At 33.4% G+C, this 19,681-nt stretch overlaps 1 long non-coding RNA gene across 1 annotated transcript in view; it reads left to right on the plus strand.

Annotated features, from left to right (window-relative positions):
* LOC116419443 overlaps positions 1 to 19,681 on the plus strand; it is an 82,104-nt gene that overhangs the window by 3,719 nt on the left and 58,704 nt on the right. The window contains exon 2 of the long non-coding RNA XR_004229756.1: positions 17,554 to 17,689. This is a non-coding gene — a long non-coding RNA (uncharacterized LOC116419443). The remainder of the gene's footprint in view (positions 1 to 17,553; positions 17,690 to 19,681) is intronic.

The following is a 19,681-nucleotide window of genomic DNA, read 5'->3' on the forward strand; positions in this document are numbered from 1 at the left end:
TCAGTCTCCATAGTTCTTTAGATGTGGATAGCAACTTCCATCACAAGTCTATTAGAATATTCTTGGATCACTATTTCTTCCCTGAGCCAAGTATTATAGTTGATCAAAAAGATATATTTTCAAAGAAAAAGGATACTTAAGCTGCTACATAAGTCTTTAGTATAGCTACGCCAGACCAAAGAAAATAGTCTCTTCTTTATTAGTCAGTTAATATTTAAAAGTCCTATGAATTTATTTTTCTAATTGTAGTGTGTTTAAGGTACAAAAGAAAAGCAAAATTCTCCTGGAATAGAATTCAAACTATCCAATAGTTTGGATAGAATTGTTCAAAGTCCTAAAGAATTTGTTTTTGTTTTTTTGTTTTGTTTTGTTTTGGTAGCTGTAAAGTGACTGGGGGTAGAGAGGCATGAACCATTTGAAACAATCAGTATATATATCTAATAAGAGTAGATTTAGCAGAAAATGGAGACAGTTTCTTCCAAAAATATATACTTTTCAATAACTCTCCCTTTGGCCCTGGGTTAAATTATTTTTAAATCGCTGGGTCATCTAAAGATTCACAGGACTGGAAGACAGTTATTGTATAGACCATGATCAGTTTGACCAGGAATTTTAAAAAAAGTTTGAATAAAACATAAGATTGGAGGGTCATAATCATTTCCCAAACTCAATCTCATCCCACACAACTTCCAGAGTTATTGATTTTAATAGAACTTCCGCAAAATTATCTGATGGATAAATGAGACCTCAACAAAAAGACCCCACATCCTTGATAACTGGGTAGGTCTTAGGGCATAAGCAAGAGAGGGTCTGCATTATTGTCCAAGTTACTTCCTGAGGTAAGGGAGAGAAGCTGGACCGGATTATCTGTCCTTAAGTGGGCCTTTTGTTTTCCTTAAGTGGGCCTTTAAATTCCTTGTGAATTCCTTGCATTGAGAAAATTATCAGGATCCCACAGTATCAGAAGAACAAGAGGTCAAGTCTGAGGTTATTTTTCTCATGTAAAAGAACCTATTGGGACTCCACTTCAGCTAACTTCTTTTTGTTTACTAAATATCATAATGACTAACTCCCTTTTGAAGAATTTTGCCCTTCAGTCAATGGTGTAAACCTCTGCTAAGGCCTTGTTACTAAGCATCATAATCTTGTGTTTATTAAGAACTACCCACCTTATGACATCAGATCATAACTCCCATTTTTTTCCCTTGTAAATGCCTAGTTCATTAGAAGCTTTGTCTCACCTTATAGCATCTTCCCCCAGTTAATGGCTAATTGCACTAGGGAACTTAAGCCCACATCTTTTCCCTTGTTAATGGCTTCCTTTTAGAATTTAATCTTCAGTAAATGATGTAATAAAATCTTTTCCTCTTGATTTGGATATTGTCTAAGCCTACAAATTCTTTTGAGACCCCTTTTGACACTGAAATGCCAGTATAGTTGGGATTCAATTCCAGGACCCCAACATTTGGTGGTCCATATGGGGAGTCTTGGAACCCCATCCACTTCTTCACCTCGTCCCCCATCATATTCGCACTCAGAGGTAGGGAATGCAGAACTCGAAGTAGGATTTTATAGAGAGCTAAAATACTCTGTCACAGCTTGAGATATAATTAAAAACAATTTACAAGGAACACAAAAAAATTTGAATTTAAACTTTGATTTGTGTCCCAAATCTGAGAGTGAGGTACTTTTCCATTACAGTCATTAGGGCACTGTAATAAATAATGGACAACTATATTCAGAAAGACAAAAGAAAAAACAGGGAACAGAAATATATCTTTGATGAAATGGATATTAACTTAATATAATGCTTTGTTTTCTACAGTTTGAAGTAGTCTGCTTCTGGGGAAACCTTTTCCCTCAAAATTTCTCTGTTAGATCTGTCCTGGACTATAGTCTACAAATTCTCTGGCTTGGTTCTTTCAAACTCAGAAATATATATATTTTTAATCATCTTCTTGTGTGTACAAATGTACATCTGGAATGAATTGTCCACCTTGTTTCTACTGATTTTGCAGAAACATTTGTTCCAGATTAAATTTTCAGGTTCCAAGACATATGGGAGGTTTCCTAGATAATGTTGCTTAAACTTGCTAGTAAATGAGACTTAGAAAATCTAATCACAACAGCCTTCCACTAATATCAGAGCTAAAAGAAGAATATCAAATTGAACCACCTATATATAATATATCTGGAAATTTGAAGTTTTTCATCTTTTACCTAAGCTTTTTTTACTTTGGAACTTAATATGTTGCATGGACAACATTGTTATGTCCAAGAAATGTCTTTAAAAGTAAAAATTTAAAAGTTTCTTTAGAACTGATGAAAGTGTTTCTATATATGAGTCTCAATCCAACTTGAAATCTTTTAAACAATTTAAAACATATCCAAAACAAAGCTCATAAATTTAGGCTTTTGTCTTGCTAAATAGCTGTAGGCATTTAAATGGCCCCTAAAGAGTCTGTATTTCACTATCCTAATTCTGTTAATTTCTAGGATCAAATTTTAAATATCTTAAAGATTGTGAAGAGACTTGTGATCGTCTTATTAATCTATGTAATAAACATACTATTAATTTAAATTTCTCAGAGGGGCCTTTTTTGGCTTGGGAGTAAAAAATTCTGGTTCTGTGCCTGGGGAAGGGGTAATCATGACCCTCAAGATTTGAAATAATAAAAAGAAATGTTTTTCCATTCATGGGCCTCTTGTGGGAAACTGCTCAAACTCTGGAAATGATTGTATTGAAACCAACTTTCCCCCACACTTTCCACTTATGATCTATGTATAAAATTTGTCTTTACTGCAATGAGTTAAGGTCTATTTCCCAGGATAACTTTTAGTATGCAAACCATACTCTTGATTCATTCTTTGCTTGATCTTTAAAAACCTGTCTCTAGGCCTCCTTTGTACAGCTCCAGCTATTTACAGTTTAAAAACTGATAGAGTATAATTCTGTTAATAGGATTATCGATTTACTTAGACTTTTGTTTTTGTTTTCAATAGCACAATTTTTGAGATTACTAAAAGAATTGCCACTATCAGAAATTTCATTTAAGTATATTCATTAACCCAGTGAAAAACATTGATTAGCCAATCATCTAAACAAATTATACTGTTTTTCTCAAAACTGAATAATACTAATCCGTTTTTAATGGTTACTTTTTAATGAATTTACTTTTAGTAAAGCTTTTACATCTTTATCACTTTACATGTTTATCATATCCCCTCCTTTGAGGATATATTCTTGCTATTCAGAAAAGATATGATACTATATGGATATAATCTTATATATGAATATATAACTAATTAAACCAGTAAACAAGAAGACACCAAATCTAAATTTTCTCCATTTTAGGAAATTGAAATAATAGAAATTCAGAACTATAAAAATTAAAGCAATAAGGGATTTATATTCTTGTAAATTTCATCATACATCTTGATTGTAGCAATGTTATGCCACAATCTCCTTGAATAGTCCTACCTCAGTTACTCTGCCCCAAAACCTCAGGCTATAACCATTCCCTCTTAATCATTAGAGTGTTTGATAGGATAAAGTCTTATATCTTAGACATCATTAGACTATCAAGTGCCTCTCCCTATCTCCTGTACCTCCCTCCATTATGTCATCCCTATCCTATGTGCCTCCTTTCATTATGCCATCCCCATCCTGGGTGCCTACCCCCATTATGCCATCATTCTTATTACCCTATAAAAGAACCTTTGTATCCGACATTCATTGCTGGATTCTTGGAGATAATAGTCTCATTCAGCCCTGGGACCAAATCATGGATCCATTTGGTCCCAGTAAATCTCTCCCTTTCAGATAAAATATTAAAAACTTTCTAATAACAATCTTGCCTCAGTTTCTCCAGCATTACAGCAGTAAGATTCACTTATATAACCTTCTTTAAGATCTCTTTGGGATATAAGCCCAGTAGTAACACTGCTGGATCAAAAGGTATGCACAAATATAATAAAGATGACAATATTACCTAAACTAATCTATTTATTTAGTGCTATACCAAACTATTTTAATGACCTAGAAAAAATAACAACAAAATTCATATGGAAAAACAAAAGGTCAAAAATTTCAAGGGAATTAATGAAAAAAAAATCAAATGAAGGTGGCTTAGCTGTACCAGATCTAAAACTGTATTATAGAGCAGCAGTTACCAAAACCATTTGGTATTGGCTAAGGAATAGATTAGTTGATCAGTGGAATAGGTTAGGTTCAAGGGATAAAACAGTCAACAAATATAGCAACCTAGTCTTTGACAAACCCAAAGACCCCAGCTTTGGGATAAGAACTTACTGTTGATAAAAATTGTGGGAAAATTGGAAACTAATATCAGAAACGAGGCATTGATCCACACCTCTAAAATCTATACCAAGATAAGGTCAAAATGGGTTCATGATAAGCATAAAGAATGAAATTATTATAAATTAGAGGAACACAGGATAGTTTACTCTGAGACCTGTGGAAGGGAAAGGACTTTATGACAAGAGAATTAGAGATCATTACTGATCACAAAATAGAAAATTTCGATTATACTAAACTGAAAAGTTTTTGTAAAACAAAACTAATGCAGACAAGATTAGAAGGGAAGCAATAAACTGGGAAAATATTTTTACAGTCAAAGGTTCTGATAAACTCATTTCCAAAATATAAGAGAATTAACTCTAATTTATAAAAATCAAGCCATTCTCCAATTGAAAATGGTCAAAGGATATGAACAGACAATTTCAGATGAAGAAATTGAAACTATTTTAGTCATATGAAAAGATGCTCCAAGTCATTATTAATCAGAGAAATGCAAATTAAGATAACTCTAAGATACTACTACAAAACCTGTCAGATTGGCTAAGATGACAGGAAAAATAATGATGATTGTTGGAGGGGATGTGGGAAAACTGGGACATTGATGCATTGTTGGTGGAGTTGTGAACGAATCCAACCATTTTGAGCATAGTTTGAACTATGCTCAAAAGTTATCAAATTGTATTCTTTGATCCAGCAGTGTTACTACTGGGCTTATATCCCAAAGAGATTATAAAGAAGGAAAGGGACCTGTATGTGCACGAATGTTTGTGGCAGCCCTTTTTGTAGTGGTTAGAAACTGAAACTGAATGGATGTCCATCAGTTGGAATGGCTGAATAAATTGTGATATATGAAATTATGGAATATTACTGTTCTGTAAGAAATGACCAACAGGATGATTTCAGAAGGCCTGGAGAACTTAATGAACTGATGCTGAGTGAAATGGAGCAGGACCAGGAGATCATTATATACTTCAACAACAATACTATATGATGACCAGTTCTGATGGACCTGGCCATCCTCAGAAACAAGATCAACCAAATCATTTCCAATGGAGCAGTAATGAACTGAACCAGCTATACCCAGAGAAAGAACTCTGGGTGATGACTAAAAACCATTACATTGAATTCCCAATCCTATATTATGCCACCTGCATTTTTGATTTCCTTCACAAGCTAATTGTACAATATTTCAGAGTCTGATTCTTTTTGTACAGCAAAATAACGTTTTGGTCATGTATACTTATTGTGTATCTAATTTATATTTTAATGTATTTAACATCTACTGGTCATCCTGCCATCTAGGGGAGGGGGTGGGGTAGGTGAAAAATTGGAACAAGAGGTTTGGCAATTGTTAATGCTGTAAAGTTACCCATGCATATAACTTGTAAATAAAAGGCTATTAAAAAAAAAAAAAAAGGTATGCAGTTTGACAACTTTTTGAGCATAGTTACAAATTGCTCTCCAGAATGGTTGCATCTGTTTACAACTCCACCAATAATACATCAGTGTCCCAGTTTTCCCACATCCTCTCCAACATTCGTTATTATCTTTTCCTGTCATCTTAGCCAATCTGAGAGCTGTGTCATGGTATCTCAGAGTTGTCTTAATTTGCATTTTTCTTATCAATAATGATTTGTAACACCTTTTCATATGACTAGAAATAGTTTATTTATTTATCTGAAAATTGTTTATATCATTTGATCATTTATCAGTTGGATAATGGATTGATTTCTTATAAATTTGAGTTAATTCTCTATATATTTTGGAAATGAGGCCTTTATTAGGACATATAAATGTAAAAATGTTTCTGCAGTTTATTGCTTCTCTTCTTGTCTGCATTAGTTTTGTTTGTACAAAAACTTTTTAACTTAATATAATCAAGTTTTTCTATTTTGTGATCAGTAATGATCTCTGGTTCTTCTTTGGTCACAAATTCCTTCCTCCTTCACAGGTCTGAGAGGTAAACTATCCTATGTTCTTCTAATTTATTTATAACCTCATTCTTTATGTCTAGATCATGAACCCATTTTGCCCTTATCTTGGTATATGGTGTTAAGTGTGGGTTAGCCTAGTTTGTCATACTAATTTCCAATTTTCCCAGCAGTTTTTGTCAAATAGGGAATTCTTATCCCAAAAGCTGGGATCTTTGGGTTTGTCAAAAACTAGATTGGTATAGTTATTGACTGTTCTGTCCTGTGAACCTAACCTATTCCACTGATCAACTAGTGTATTTCTTAGCCAATACCAAATGGTTTTGGTGAACTCTGCTTTATAATATAGTTTTAGATCTGGTACATCTAGGCCACCTTCATTTGATTTTTTTTTTCATTAGTTCCCTTGAAATTCTTGACCTTTTGTTCTTCCAAATGAATTTTGTTATTTCTTCTAGGTCATTTAAATAGTTTCTTGGGAGTCTGATCATAAGGAGATCATAAGATGCTGTGCCACAGTGGGCACAAATGCTTATTATACACAAACTATGATGAACATGGAAAGACAGGGTCTCTCTTGGCAAGGGACTTCTAGAGAAATTCATCGATGTTTTCAGTGTGGAAACGTTGGATATTTGAGAGCTCAATGTAGATATGAAGATAGAATGAGAAGACAGGGTGAGAGAAAACCCAAAACCCCATATCCAAAATGTAACCAAGGCTTTCACTGGGCCTCTGAATGTAGATTGACTCTGAGAAATGAGAGGCAGAGCCCAGCTCCTAAGTATCAATCAAAGGATAGGTGGGGCATAATAGCAGCTGAGGTTACACCCAGAGAGTCTTTAGAAATTCAGGACTCTGATGTCATCAACCAACAGAAAAGCAATCAGGATTACAGTTGGGGAGAATACAGGTCTTTTTTTTTTTTTTTTTTTTAACCAATCTGGAACCCACAAGCCCTGTCTTTGAGGCAAGAGATTCATTGCATCTTCCAACTTGGTGCTGGGTTCCAAGAGCTCTCTCCAACTCCAAGTAAGACTCTCTCGAGCTCACAGAGTTTCTAGTAACTGCTTAAGTAACTAACTCAAGTCCATTCCACAAGAAGAACTAAGCTCAAGCTCCAAGAGCTCCCTCTATATATGTGATCTCCCAAAGGTTAACTCCACCTTCTGGAGAGAGAGGGATTCTGGGTTATCTCCCAGAGTGCTCTCTGGCTCTAAGGGAGGTGTGAATTCAGATCTCATACTAGCCCTGAACTCTCCCAAATGTGTGAACTGCATTGAGTACTTAGATACTTATGAGCTCTCTAAAGGTATGAACACAAAAGCATTGTTCTATCAGTTCCACTTAGTAATTGTTTCGAGTTCTGGCCCAAAATATCTCTAAGATCAAATCAATTACACTGAGCCATGCCAAACCAGATAAACTATTATCTCTATCAACTCCAATGTCTTAACACTTTGTAAAGATTCCAACAAGTATAGTGTTTTTCTTTTTTTCTAAAATATGACCGTTCTCTCTGGGAGCAGGTTTCTTGGGGAAGTTTTCTGGGGGCAGTGTGGGGAGCCGGCACTAATCTACAGCCACATAAGGCCAACCTTGAATAGGTTGAATCTCCTAATCACATTATATCAAAGACTTCCTGAATAGGAACCTCCTAATCACATCCTAACTTTGAATAGGCAAATATCTAGGCATCCCCTAATCACATCATAGAGCTTCCCGCCACCAGAAACATCTGAGCAGCTCATCCTTGGGCGGGATACCAGCCCTTTGTCTAGGATCCCCACCCTGTACTGTGTTTGAACAACCCTGCCTTCTTTTCTGCTATATATCTGTACTATTGCACCCATTAAAATGAGGCTTGATCAGAATGATTTGACTTGCCTCCATTTTGGGCATTTGTTGAGGATTTCAAGGATTTATTAAGGACGTGTAGAGTAAAGGTTAAAAAAAAAATGAATTTGTAAAATTTTTAAGTTTTTAGAAGATGTCTGCCCTATGGTTCCCTGGTAAGGAACCATTGATGAGAAAAAGGTGAAAAAGAGTTGGAGATTGCTTTAATGATTTTATGTAATTCAGGACAATCCTCTTTCTTAAAAGGTGCCCTTAAGCACACCAATTTTAGAGCTCAAATTAGGCTCCCAAAAACAATGAAAAGATTCTTTGACCCTCCTCCCAAAGCTTCAATGGCTTTCTTCAGCTTCCCAAGTAGAGAGCCTTTAGCTCCACTGACGAAGGAAGCGATTCTTCAACTTCAATCAGGCCTACAGTGGACAATGATATTGATTGGGCATTTGGGAAAAGAGTCTGTCTAAAGTCCTTTTAGGCGTACCATCTAGTTCTAGTTCTAGTTATTCTGGTTCTTTCTGGGTAAGATTCTGAAACAGGTATTTTTCTGGGACGCTGGAAAATATCCAAGGTATATTTATATTTTAATGTAATCTGTTTCTATATTTCTATGTGATGTCTGTTTTGTTAGTTGAAAAATTTTAAGTACACCTTCAACTGTTAGTAAAATGGAGCTCCTTGTGTGTCTGTATGTGTGTTGAAAGTTATAATTTTAAAAGATAAAATTCACCTCTTGTTAGGCTTAGAAAATATCAAAGTTTGAAAAAATCTCTCTCTCTAGTGTGTGTGTGTGTGTTTCTCTGGCTGACTGCAGTAGCCTGAGAAAAAGGGAGAGAAGGGAAGAAATTAAAATAAATAAATAAATGAATGAATGAATGAATAAATGAATAAAATAAAAAAAATGAATAAAATAATAAATAAATAAATAAAATAAAATAAAGGGATTTGAAAGTTTGGAAAGTTTGGAAATATCTAGAAGAGCAGTGTGCTAACATTTAAAGAAAAGAAGTTTAAATGGAATATCTAGGCCTTCTCTGTGAAGGCAGAGAAAAGCACAAAGTCTTGTTTGCTGATGTAAAAGATTTGTTATGTTTTAAGAACAATGATAAAGGAATTTGGGAATTGGTTATTTGAAAATCTGCTTGTGATTTTAAAACTTTCAACCTGATATACTAATATTGTAAGTAAATGGAATTTAGATATTTTAAACAGACAGAAAGTCTTTTTCCCCTTGAAACAGAGCCCGGCTATTGAACTAATTAATAAAACTAAGAGTTGGTTCTATGAAAAAGCCAATAAAATAGATAAGCCTTTGGTAAATCTGATTAGAAAAAGGAGGGAGGAAAATGAAATTAGTAGTCTTAAAAATGAAAAGGGAGAACTTTCCTATAAGAGAAATTAGAGAAATAATAAGGAGTATTTTGCTCAACTTTATGCCAATAAATTTGATAACCTAAGTGAAAATGGATGACTACCTCCAAAATACAGACTTCAAGACTAACAGAGGAAGAAGTAAATTGCTTGAATAATCATTTCCAAAGAAAAGAATAGAACACAATTAAACAACTCCCCTAAGAAAAAAATCCCAGGACCAGATGGATTTACATTAATTTTACCAAACATTTAAAGAACAATTGCCCCAATGCTATATAAATTATTTGATAAAATAAAGGAATGAAGGAGTCCTACAAATTCCTTCTATGACACAGAACATGTACTGATACCTAAACCAGGTAGGCTGAAAACAGAGAAAAGAAATATAGACCAATCTCTAATGAATATTGATCTAAAATCTTAAATAAGATATTAGCAAAAGACTACTAGAAAATCATCTCCAAGATAATACACTATGATCAAGTAGGATTTATACCAGGAATGCAGGGCTGGTTCAATATAGGAAAACTATCAATATAATTGGCCATGTCAATACAAATTAACAAAAACCATATGATCATCTCAATAGATGCAGAAAAAGCATTTGATAAAATCCAACATCCATTCCTATTAAAAACATTAGAGTATAGAATAAATGGACTTTTCCTTAAAATAATCAGCAGCATCTATTTAAAACCATCAGTAAGCATCATATATAATAGAACAAACTGCAACCATTCCCAATAAAGATCTAGTGAAACAAGGTTGCCCACTATCACCATTACTATTTAATATTGTATTAGAAACACTAGCTATAGCAATAAAACTGAGAAAAGGATTAAAAATAAGAATAAACGAGAAGCAAATTATCACTCTTTACCGATGACATGATAATATAGAAACCCAGAGATTCTGCTAAAATTATAGAAATAATCACAACTTTACAAAATTGCAGTTATAAATAAACCCACATAAGTCATCACATTCTTATATATCACTAACAAAATCCAACAGTCAGAATTACAAAGAGAAATTCCATTTAAAGTAACTACTATAATAATAAAATATTTAAATCTATCTGCCAAGGAAAATCAAACTTTATGAAGCAAAATTACAGACCACTTTTCACACAAATTAAGTCTAATCTAACCAATTGGAAAAATATTAAATACTCTTGAAGAAAGACAAATATAATAAAAAGTGACAATATTACCTAAACTAATCTATTTATTTAGCACTATACCAATCAACTCCCAAAAACTATTTAATGACCTAGAAAAATAACAACAAAGATTCATATGGAAAAACAAAGTCAAGAAATTTCAAAGAAATTAATGAAAAAAAAAATCAAATGATGGTAGCTTACTGTACCAGATCTAAAACTATACTATAGAGCAGCAGATTAACAAAACTATTTGGTATGCTAAAGAATAGATTAATTGATCAGTGGAACAGATTAAGTTCAAGGATAAACAGTCAACAAATATAGCAACCTAGTCTTTGACAAACCCAAAATCCCAACTTTTAGGATAAGAACTTACTATTTGATAAAAATTGCTGGAAAAGTAAACTAATATGCAAAACTAGGCATTGATCCATACTTAACGCGTACACAAGATAAGGTCAAAATGGTTCATGACCTAGCATAAAGAATAAAGTATTAATAAATTAGAGGAACATAGGATAGATTTACCTCTCAGACCTTGGAAGGGAAGGTTTTTATACAAAGCAGAACTAGAGATCATTACTGATCACAAAATAGAAAATTTCATTATACCAAACTAGAAAAGTTTTGTACAAAACAAAACTAATGCAGACAAAGATTAGAAGGAAGCAATAAACTAGGAAAATATTTTTACAGTCAAAGAGTTCTGATAAAGGCCTCATTTCCAAAATATATAAAATTAACCTAATTTATAAAAATCAAGCCATTCTCAATTGAAAAATGGTCAAAGGATATGAACAGACAATTCTCAGATGAAGAAATTGAAACTATTTCTAGTCATATAAAAGATGCTCCAAGTCATTATTAATTAGAGAAATGCAAATTAAGACAACTCCTAAGATACCACTCACACCTGTCAGATTGGCTAAGATGACAGGAAAAATAATGATGATTGTTGGAGGATGTGGAAAACTGGGACATTGATTCATTGTTGGTGGAGTTGTGAACAGAATCCAACCATTTTGGAAGTAGTTTGGAACTATGTCAAAAAGTTATCAAACTGTGCATCCCTTGATCCCAGTCACAGTGTTACTACTGGATTATATCCCAAAGAGATTATAAAGGAGGAAAGGACCTGTATTGCACGAATGTTTATGGCAGCCTTTTGTAGTAGCTAGAAACTGAAACTGAATGGATTCCATCAGTTAGATAGCTGAATAAATTGTGGTATATGAAATTATGGAATATTACTGTCTAAGAAATGACCAACAGGATGATTTCAGAAGGCCTGGAGAGACTTAAACGAACTGATGCTAAGTGAAATGGCAGGACCAGGAGATCATTATACTTCAACAACAATACTAGATGATGACCAGTCTGATGGATCAGGCCATCCTCAGCAACGAGATCAACCAAATCATTTCTAATGGGCAGTAATGAACTGAACTAACTATACCCAGAAAAGAACTCTGGGAGATGACTAAAAACCATTACATTGAATTCCCATCCCTATTTTATCACACCTGCATCTTTGATTTCCTTCACAAGCTAATTGTACAATAATTCAAGTCTGATTCTCTTTTGTACAGCAAAATAATTTTTAGTCATGTATACTTGTGTTATCTAATTATATTTTAATATATTTAACATCTACTGGTCATCCCTGCCATTTAGGGGAGGTAGGGTAGAGGTGAAAAATTGGAACAAAGTTTGGCAATTATTAATGCTGTAAAATTACCATGTATATATCCTGTAAATTAAAGGCTATTAAATTAAAAAAAAAAAAGAAACAGAAGCCCAGCCCAAAGGAGCGTCTGAGTGTTCAAGTATATAGCTAGGAGAAAGAAAACTGGAAATGGTAGATTTGGAAGAAAGTAAATAAAATTGATAGGCTAAATCTTGAAAAGGATCCTATATAGGACACTGAGCTGAGAACCTAGAAGTTTTCCTAGGAGACAGGAGTGGGAAGAGTCCTCTCTCCTCTCTCCCACAGTTGCAACAAACTGTGGTTTAAAGAACATATCTTACTTTTAGGTTACTTGATTGAATATTTGTTTCTTGATACATAAGTTTTCTTGGTTGAGGAATATGGTCATAAATGTGATCCATTCTTTGGTAAGAATATTTCTAAAAGTTAATTACTATTTTTAAGAAACTTCTTGAATTCTTATAATGGAATTGGGTAGTCTGTATAAGGGATTAAAGTACAAGTTTTTATTGTCTCTTCCAAAATAGCCTGGTAAACTTATCTTGTTTCCAATAGCTCTTGTTCCTAGTCTGCCAGCTTCTGCCTCCAGCTCTCTCTGAATCTTGGTTCTACTCCTCCGAATCCTTCATTCTACCTGACTGCAGTCTCTACCTTGTCAATCTCCTAAACTGAACTCACTTCACTAATTCAGCTCTTTTTATGCTCTTTTAAAAGTGTAAACTCAAAGGTTGACTCCTCCTCCGAGAGTGGGATTATGGGAGGTGTGAATTCACAAAGTTACAAAGTTAACTTTGTGAATCTCCTGTACTTGTGAACTCCAGTGTGTCAGCTCTAATGTGCAAACTCTCTTAAAGGTGTGAGCTCTAATGTGTGACTTCTTATGTATAAACTCTTAAAGGTGTAAGCATTGTTTTTATCAATTCCATTGAGTTATCACCTTGTTTCAAGTTCTGGCTCATAGCAGATAAGTCCATTTATTCTTATAATTTGGTTATTGATACAGTCAATTATGCTAATAGTTTTCCTAATATTGAACCAGCCCTGTATTCCTGGTATAAATCCTACTTGGTCATGGTGTATTATCCTGGGGATAATTTTCTGTAATCTCTTTGCTAATATTTTATTTAAGATTTTTGCATCAATATTCATTTTCTTTCTCTGTTTTCATCCTACCTGGTTTATGTATCAATACCATGTCTGTGTCATAAAAGAAATTTGGTAGGACGCCTTCATTCCCTAATTTTTCAAATAATTTATATAGCATTGTGTGAAGGTTTTTCTGGGACCTTAGTCCAGTTGAAATAAAAATTACCCAAAATCCATCCAGCTGATAAAATCAAACATTTATTTCTCCTTAAATTAGCGAATTGAGGCCCTAACCTCTGCTTGACTCCAAGGTCTTTGCAGCTTTGTCCTTGGCTTCTGCCTCTGCTTTTAGCCTCCAGTGCTTTTGTTGGAAGATGCAAAATCTCTTTGCCTCAAAGATAGGGCTTGAGCTTCCAGGGTCCTGTTCGCTCCCATCGATGTTCTGGAGAAATTCTCCCCCTTAGCTCTAAAAGCTTCCTCCATATATATCATCTCCCAAAGGTTAACTCCTCCTTAATCATAATCTGGGATTATGGATTATCTCCCAGAGTGCTCTCTGGTCCTAAGAACTTCAAGGGAGGTGTGAATTCAGACTGCCATGCTCTCCCAAAGTGAACCCATTAGCTTAGATACTTATGAGCTCTCTAAAGGTGTGAACACTACCATTGTTTCTATCAGTTCCACCTAGTACTTTGTTTCAAGTTCTGACCCAAAATATCTCTTTCTAAGATCAAATCAACTCCAATGGCTTAACATTTTGTAAAGATTCCAACAGTATTGGGGTTAATTGTTTTTTAAATGTTTGGTAGAATTCACATGTAAATTCATCTGGTCCTGGGGATTTTTTCTTAGGGAGTTAATTAGTAGCTTGTTCCATTTCTTTTTAAAAATGGGACTATTTAAGTCAGGAGCATATATATATTTTTTTCTTTTTTTTAAATTTTTTTTTTTAATTTAATAGCCTTTTATTTACAGGATATATACATGGGTAACTTTACAGAAAAATTCCAAACCTCTTGTTCCAATTTTTCACCCTCTTTTCCCCCCCCCCTCCCCTAAATGGCAGGATGACCAGTAGATGTTAAATATATTAAAATATAAAGATACACAATAAGTTAATGACAAAATTATTTTGCTGTACAAAAAGAATCAATCTAATTATTGTACAATTGCTTGGAAGAAATCAAAGATGAGGTGTGAAAATAGGGATTGGGAATTTAAATGGTTTTGGTCACCCAGAGTTCTTTTTTCTGGGTATGCTGTTAGTTATTACTGCCCATTAGAAATGATTTGGTTGATTCGTTTTGAGGATGGCCTGATTCATGAACTGGTCATCATCTAGTATTTTGTTAAGTAATATTCTCCCTTTGCCTATTTTTCTCAGATATTGTAAGTCTTCCAGGCCTTTCTGAAATCTTTTTCATTTTTTTTTTTTTCTTTTTTTCAAGAGTATTTTATTTTTCCAATTACATGTAAAAATAGTTTTCAAAATTGATTTTTTTTTTTTTTTTTTTTATTTAATGTTTTTTATTTACAGGTATATAATGGGTAATTTCAGATTAAAATTGCCAAAACCTCTTGTTCCAATTTTTCACCTCACCCACCCCTCCCTAAATGGAGGATGACCATAGATGTTAAATATATTAAAATATAACTTAATACACAATAAGTATACATGACAAACCGTTATTTTGCTGTACAAAAAGAATCAGACTCTGAATTATTGTACAATTAGCTTGTGAAGGAAATCAAAAATGCAGGTGTATTACAGAACAGTAATATTCCATAATTTTCATATACCACAATTTATTCAGCCATTCTCCAAGTGATGGACATCCATTCAGTTTCCAGTTTTAACTACAAAAGGGTGCCAAAACATTCGTGCACAGGTCCCTTTCCTTCTTTATAATTTTGGGATATAAGTCCAGTAGTAACACTGCTGGATAAAGGGTATGCAAGTTTGATAACTTTTTACATAGTTCCAACTACTTTCAAAATGGTTGGATTCGTTCACAACCCACCAAAATGCATCAATTCCCAGTTTTCCACATCCCCTCCAACAATCATCATTATTTTTTCCTGTCATCTTAGCCAATCTGACAGGTGTGTAGTGGCATCTTAGAGTTGTCTTAATTTGCATTTCTCTGATTAATAATGACTTGGAGCATCTTTTCATATGTAAAGTCATGGTATTTTTAACATACACACACACACACACACATACACATACAGAATTAACTTTTCTAGATAGTTCCCTCCTCTTTTAAAACACCCTGTCCCTTCTACCCCCCAGTGTGTCATGGATTTGTATTCAGTAAGACTTCCTAAGGTAACAAATTTACTTTGGCAAACCAAAGCATACTCATTTAAATACAAAGGGCAGCATTTAACCTATAGAGTACTCTGAAGAAGTCTCTGAAGAGTAACAGTTCAAAGTTCTAAAATAGCATTTCATAAATGTTTTCCCAAAATTACCATCCAAGGAATTAGCAGAATACTAACACAAATTAGATTCAAAGCATAACCCCTGCCCCCAACAAAACTTATTGCCACTCAGATATGAGCAATTCAGTTGAAAACATTTCTTAATTTACATGAATATTACATTTACCAATTTTGAATTCTATACAACTTGCCTTTAGAGACAGTATAAATTAATAAAAAACAAAAAAACAAAACCTAGGTTTTGGAGGATGGAACAAGCATATTGTCAATGTTCACAAACTTTTAGGAATGGAAATCTTATCTTCCTATTATGTAAATGAGATTCAAAATTCCCTCAAACTTTTCTGCAATATTCTACTGAATCCTAAACTTTTATCTTGGCCTCTATTAGATATTTTTATAGCTGACAAAAGAAGAGGACCTCCTAATTTGATTGAAAATTCACTTTTATATTCTTTCCTTGACCAAAATTCAAAATTCCAAAGTGTACAGGATTTTTTTCAGCTTAATTTCTCTCCCACCCCCCCTTTTTTTAAATTAAAGCTTTTTATTTTCAAAAGATATGCATGGGTAATTTTTCAACATTGATCCTTGCATTGCCTTGTGTTCCAAATTTTCCACTTCTTCTCCCTACCCCATCCCCTAGATGGCAAGTAATCCAATATATGTTATACATGTTAAAAATATATGTTAAATCCAATATATGTAAATATATTTGTATAATTATCTTGTTCAGCTTAATTTCTTCTAATCTTCATTGAAGAAAATAGCCCCTCAAAAATTAGAATTAGCAAAGTGGAAGATAATATTTCATAGGATGTAAACAAAAACAAAGTCACAAGAACAACAACAACAACAAAAAAATGTGAAATATGTCATTGGAAAATCAAGTGATTTCCATTTGAAAATCAGCTGAAAAATAGATTAAGGATAGATAACTTAAGAATTATTGATAATCTAAATTAAAAAAAAAGAGCCTGGTCATGATATTTTAAGAAACTACAAAAGAAAACTTTCTGGATATTTTAGAACCAGAGGACAAAATAGAAATTGAAAAAATCCACTGATCACTTCCTAAAAGAGATTCCAAAATGAATATTCTAGCCAAATATCAGAGCTCTTAGGTTGAGGAGAAAACATAAATAACCGGAAAGAAAATATTCACATAATAGGGATGACAGGATCACACAAATTTTAGCATCCGCCAGGACAAGAAAGAAAAAAAAAAGCCTCGATACTCAAGAAAGCAAAGAAACTAGGATTACAAGTATGAATAACCTACCCAACAAAACTGAATATATTCCTTCAGGTAGAAAAATGGACATTCAATGGAACAGAAGATTTTCAAGCATTCTGGAAGAAAAGGCAAGAACACAATGGTAATATTTGCAAACAGAATTTTCTTGAATATATATAGAAGCTAGAAATCAGATCCTCCCCCAGTCTTCTTTATGGACTTTCAGTTGTTGCATAAAACAACTTAGTAACCCCTTCTCAAGGCTGTGCTTCCCATGAGATTCCCTTTATGTTGAAATGTATTTAACTCTGCCCCACTCTTTCCCTATTATTAGGTAATCTTGGACCCTCATGCTGCCTGGTGACCGTGAATTATAATTCCCTTGCCTCTCTTAAAAAACCCTAATTTTTACTGTTTTGGTAATTATTATTTCAGATTGACCTGTCTGGTATTGAGAAGTGGGATTGAAGGATTTTGGCCTGACCAGGCTGCCCTACTTTTGACTCCAGATGCCATATAACAGCAGAGACCTCATGTTCCAATCTGAGTCTAAACCCAAGGTTCAGGCTGAGTGAGTGAATCTCTCAAATTACTCAAATTCCTGGTTTTTTTTTTTGTTTTTGTTTTTGTTTTTTTTACACCTTCTTTAAGCAAGGGTTTGTTAAGACCTTGGTCAATATTGGGTCTGTTCTGACATAGCTGCTGGGCTTGTAATTATGTGCCATATGGAGCCACTCTCAACAGGTGCAGTGGATAGAGTACTGGCTTGGAATCAGAGAGACTTATCTTCATGATTCCAAATATGACTTCAGACACTCTGTGACCCTGAGCAAATCATTTAACCCTGTTTGCCTCTGTTCCTCAGATGTAAAATGAGTTGCAGAAGGAAATGACAAACCATTACATTACTTCTGCTAAGAAAATTCCCAATAGAGTCAAAATTGTACACAGCAATAAGAAAATTATGTGATGATCAACTGTAGCGGACTTGGTTCTTCTCAATGTGATAATTCAAGATAATTTCAATAGACTTGGGATGGAAAATGCTTATCCTATCCAGAGAGAGAACTATGGAGACTGAAGGAGGATCAAAACATAGTATTTTCACCTTTTTTTTTGTTTGTTTTTTTCTTGAGGTTTTTTTTCCCCCTTTTGATATTTTTTCTTGCACAACATGACAAATATGAAAATAATGTTTAAAAGGATTGCACATGTTTAACCTATATCAGAGTGCTTGTTATCTTGGGGAAGGGAGAGAAAAGGGAGGGAAGGAGAAAATTTTAGAATACAAAATTTTACAAAAATGTATGCTGAAAACTATCCAAGATTGGAAAATACTATTAAAATATATAAAAAGAATTGGACATGACTGGAAAATGATTGAACAATAAAGACAAAAAAAGGGAAAAAACTTATTTAAGAAAATAACTTGAAATGGGCATAAATTTAGAAAAAAATGCTTTGTGATACTGTGATAATATATCAGAACCTAACTTATTAGAATATTTCCAGTTTTTGTAAGCTTTTCCTCAGAACTTCTTAATAGCATTTTGGTGCCTCCACTTTTTAGGGAATAACAGACTTGCAACTGGTTGTGCATAACTCAACAATTTAATTGTAAGTATACTGATAAGTCAGTAGTATACCTACTTAGAAAGTCTTTAATAAGTTTTTAATTTTGTTTAACAACAACATGTAAAATTATAAAGGTAATGTTAAGTTTTTATTCATAGAACACTTACATTAATTCTTGTCTATATTATCCTAAGAAGTAATATATATGTAAATTTTTATTATTGTGACTTTCATTTGCTGTATTAACTCTTTTGTGAAAACTATTAAGATGGATCATGTCCTACCAGTATTAGACCAACCTGGGACAAAAATCAGTCCTCCATCTAGAATAATTCTAATAGTAATGACATATATAATATTTGTCCCAGTGTTTATTAGCATATAAATTTCTATGTAAGGTAATTTGGAAATATTTTTAATTGAGATCATCTATAAAGTATCAAATCTATCACTTGTAAAAATCGTGCAGTTCTGAAAGAATTTGTACATTGCTCCATTTGGATAACCAAATCCCTTAGAAAACTGAATTCCCATTTCAAATGTTCATTAATGAGAGGAGGGAAGTTATATCACTAACCAACTTAATCTTAAATTTTTTAAAATATTTTATTTTTCCAAATACATGTGAAGATAATTTTCAGTATACACCTTTAAAAAACTTGTGTTCTAAAATTTTCTCTTCCTCCTTCCCCCTCCTCAAGATAAACAAGCAATCTGATATAGATTAAACATATATAATTTTTCTAAATATATTTCCCTATTCATCAAGCTGCACACACACACAAAATCAGATCAAAAAGGAAAAAACATGAGAAAGGAAAAAAAAATTCCAGCAATAATAAAACATAAAATACTATGCTTTTATCCACATTCAGTCTTCATAATTCTCTCTCTTCATATGGATGATACTTTCCATCATGTCTACTAGAATTGCCTTGAATTAATCTCCTTTTTGAAAAGATCCAAGTTCATCATAGTTGATCATCAC

The sequence above is a fragment of the Sarcophilus harrisii genome, chromosome 1 (assembly GCF_902635505.1).
Source record: "Sarcophilus harrisii chromosome 1, mSarHar1.11, whole genome shotgun sequence".
NCBI lineage: Eukaryota > Metazoa > Chordata > Mammalia > Dasyuromorphia > Dasyuridae > Sarcophilus > Sarcophilus harrisii.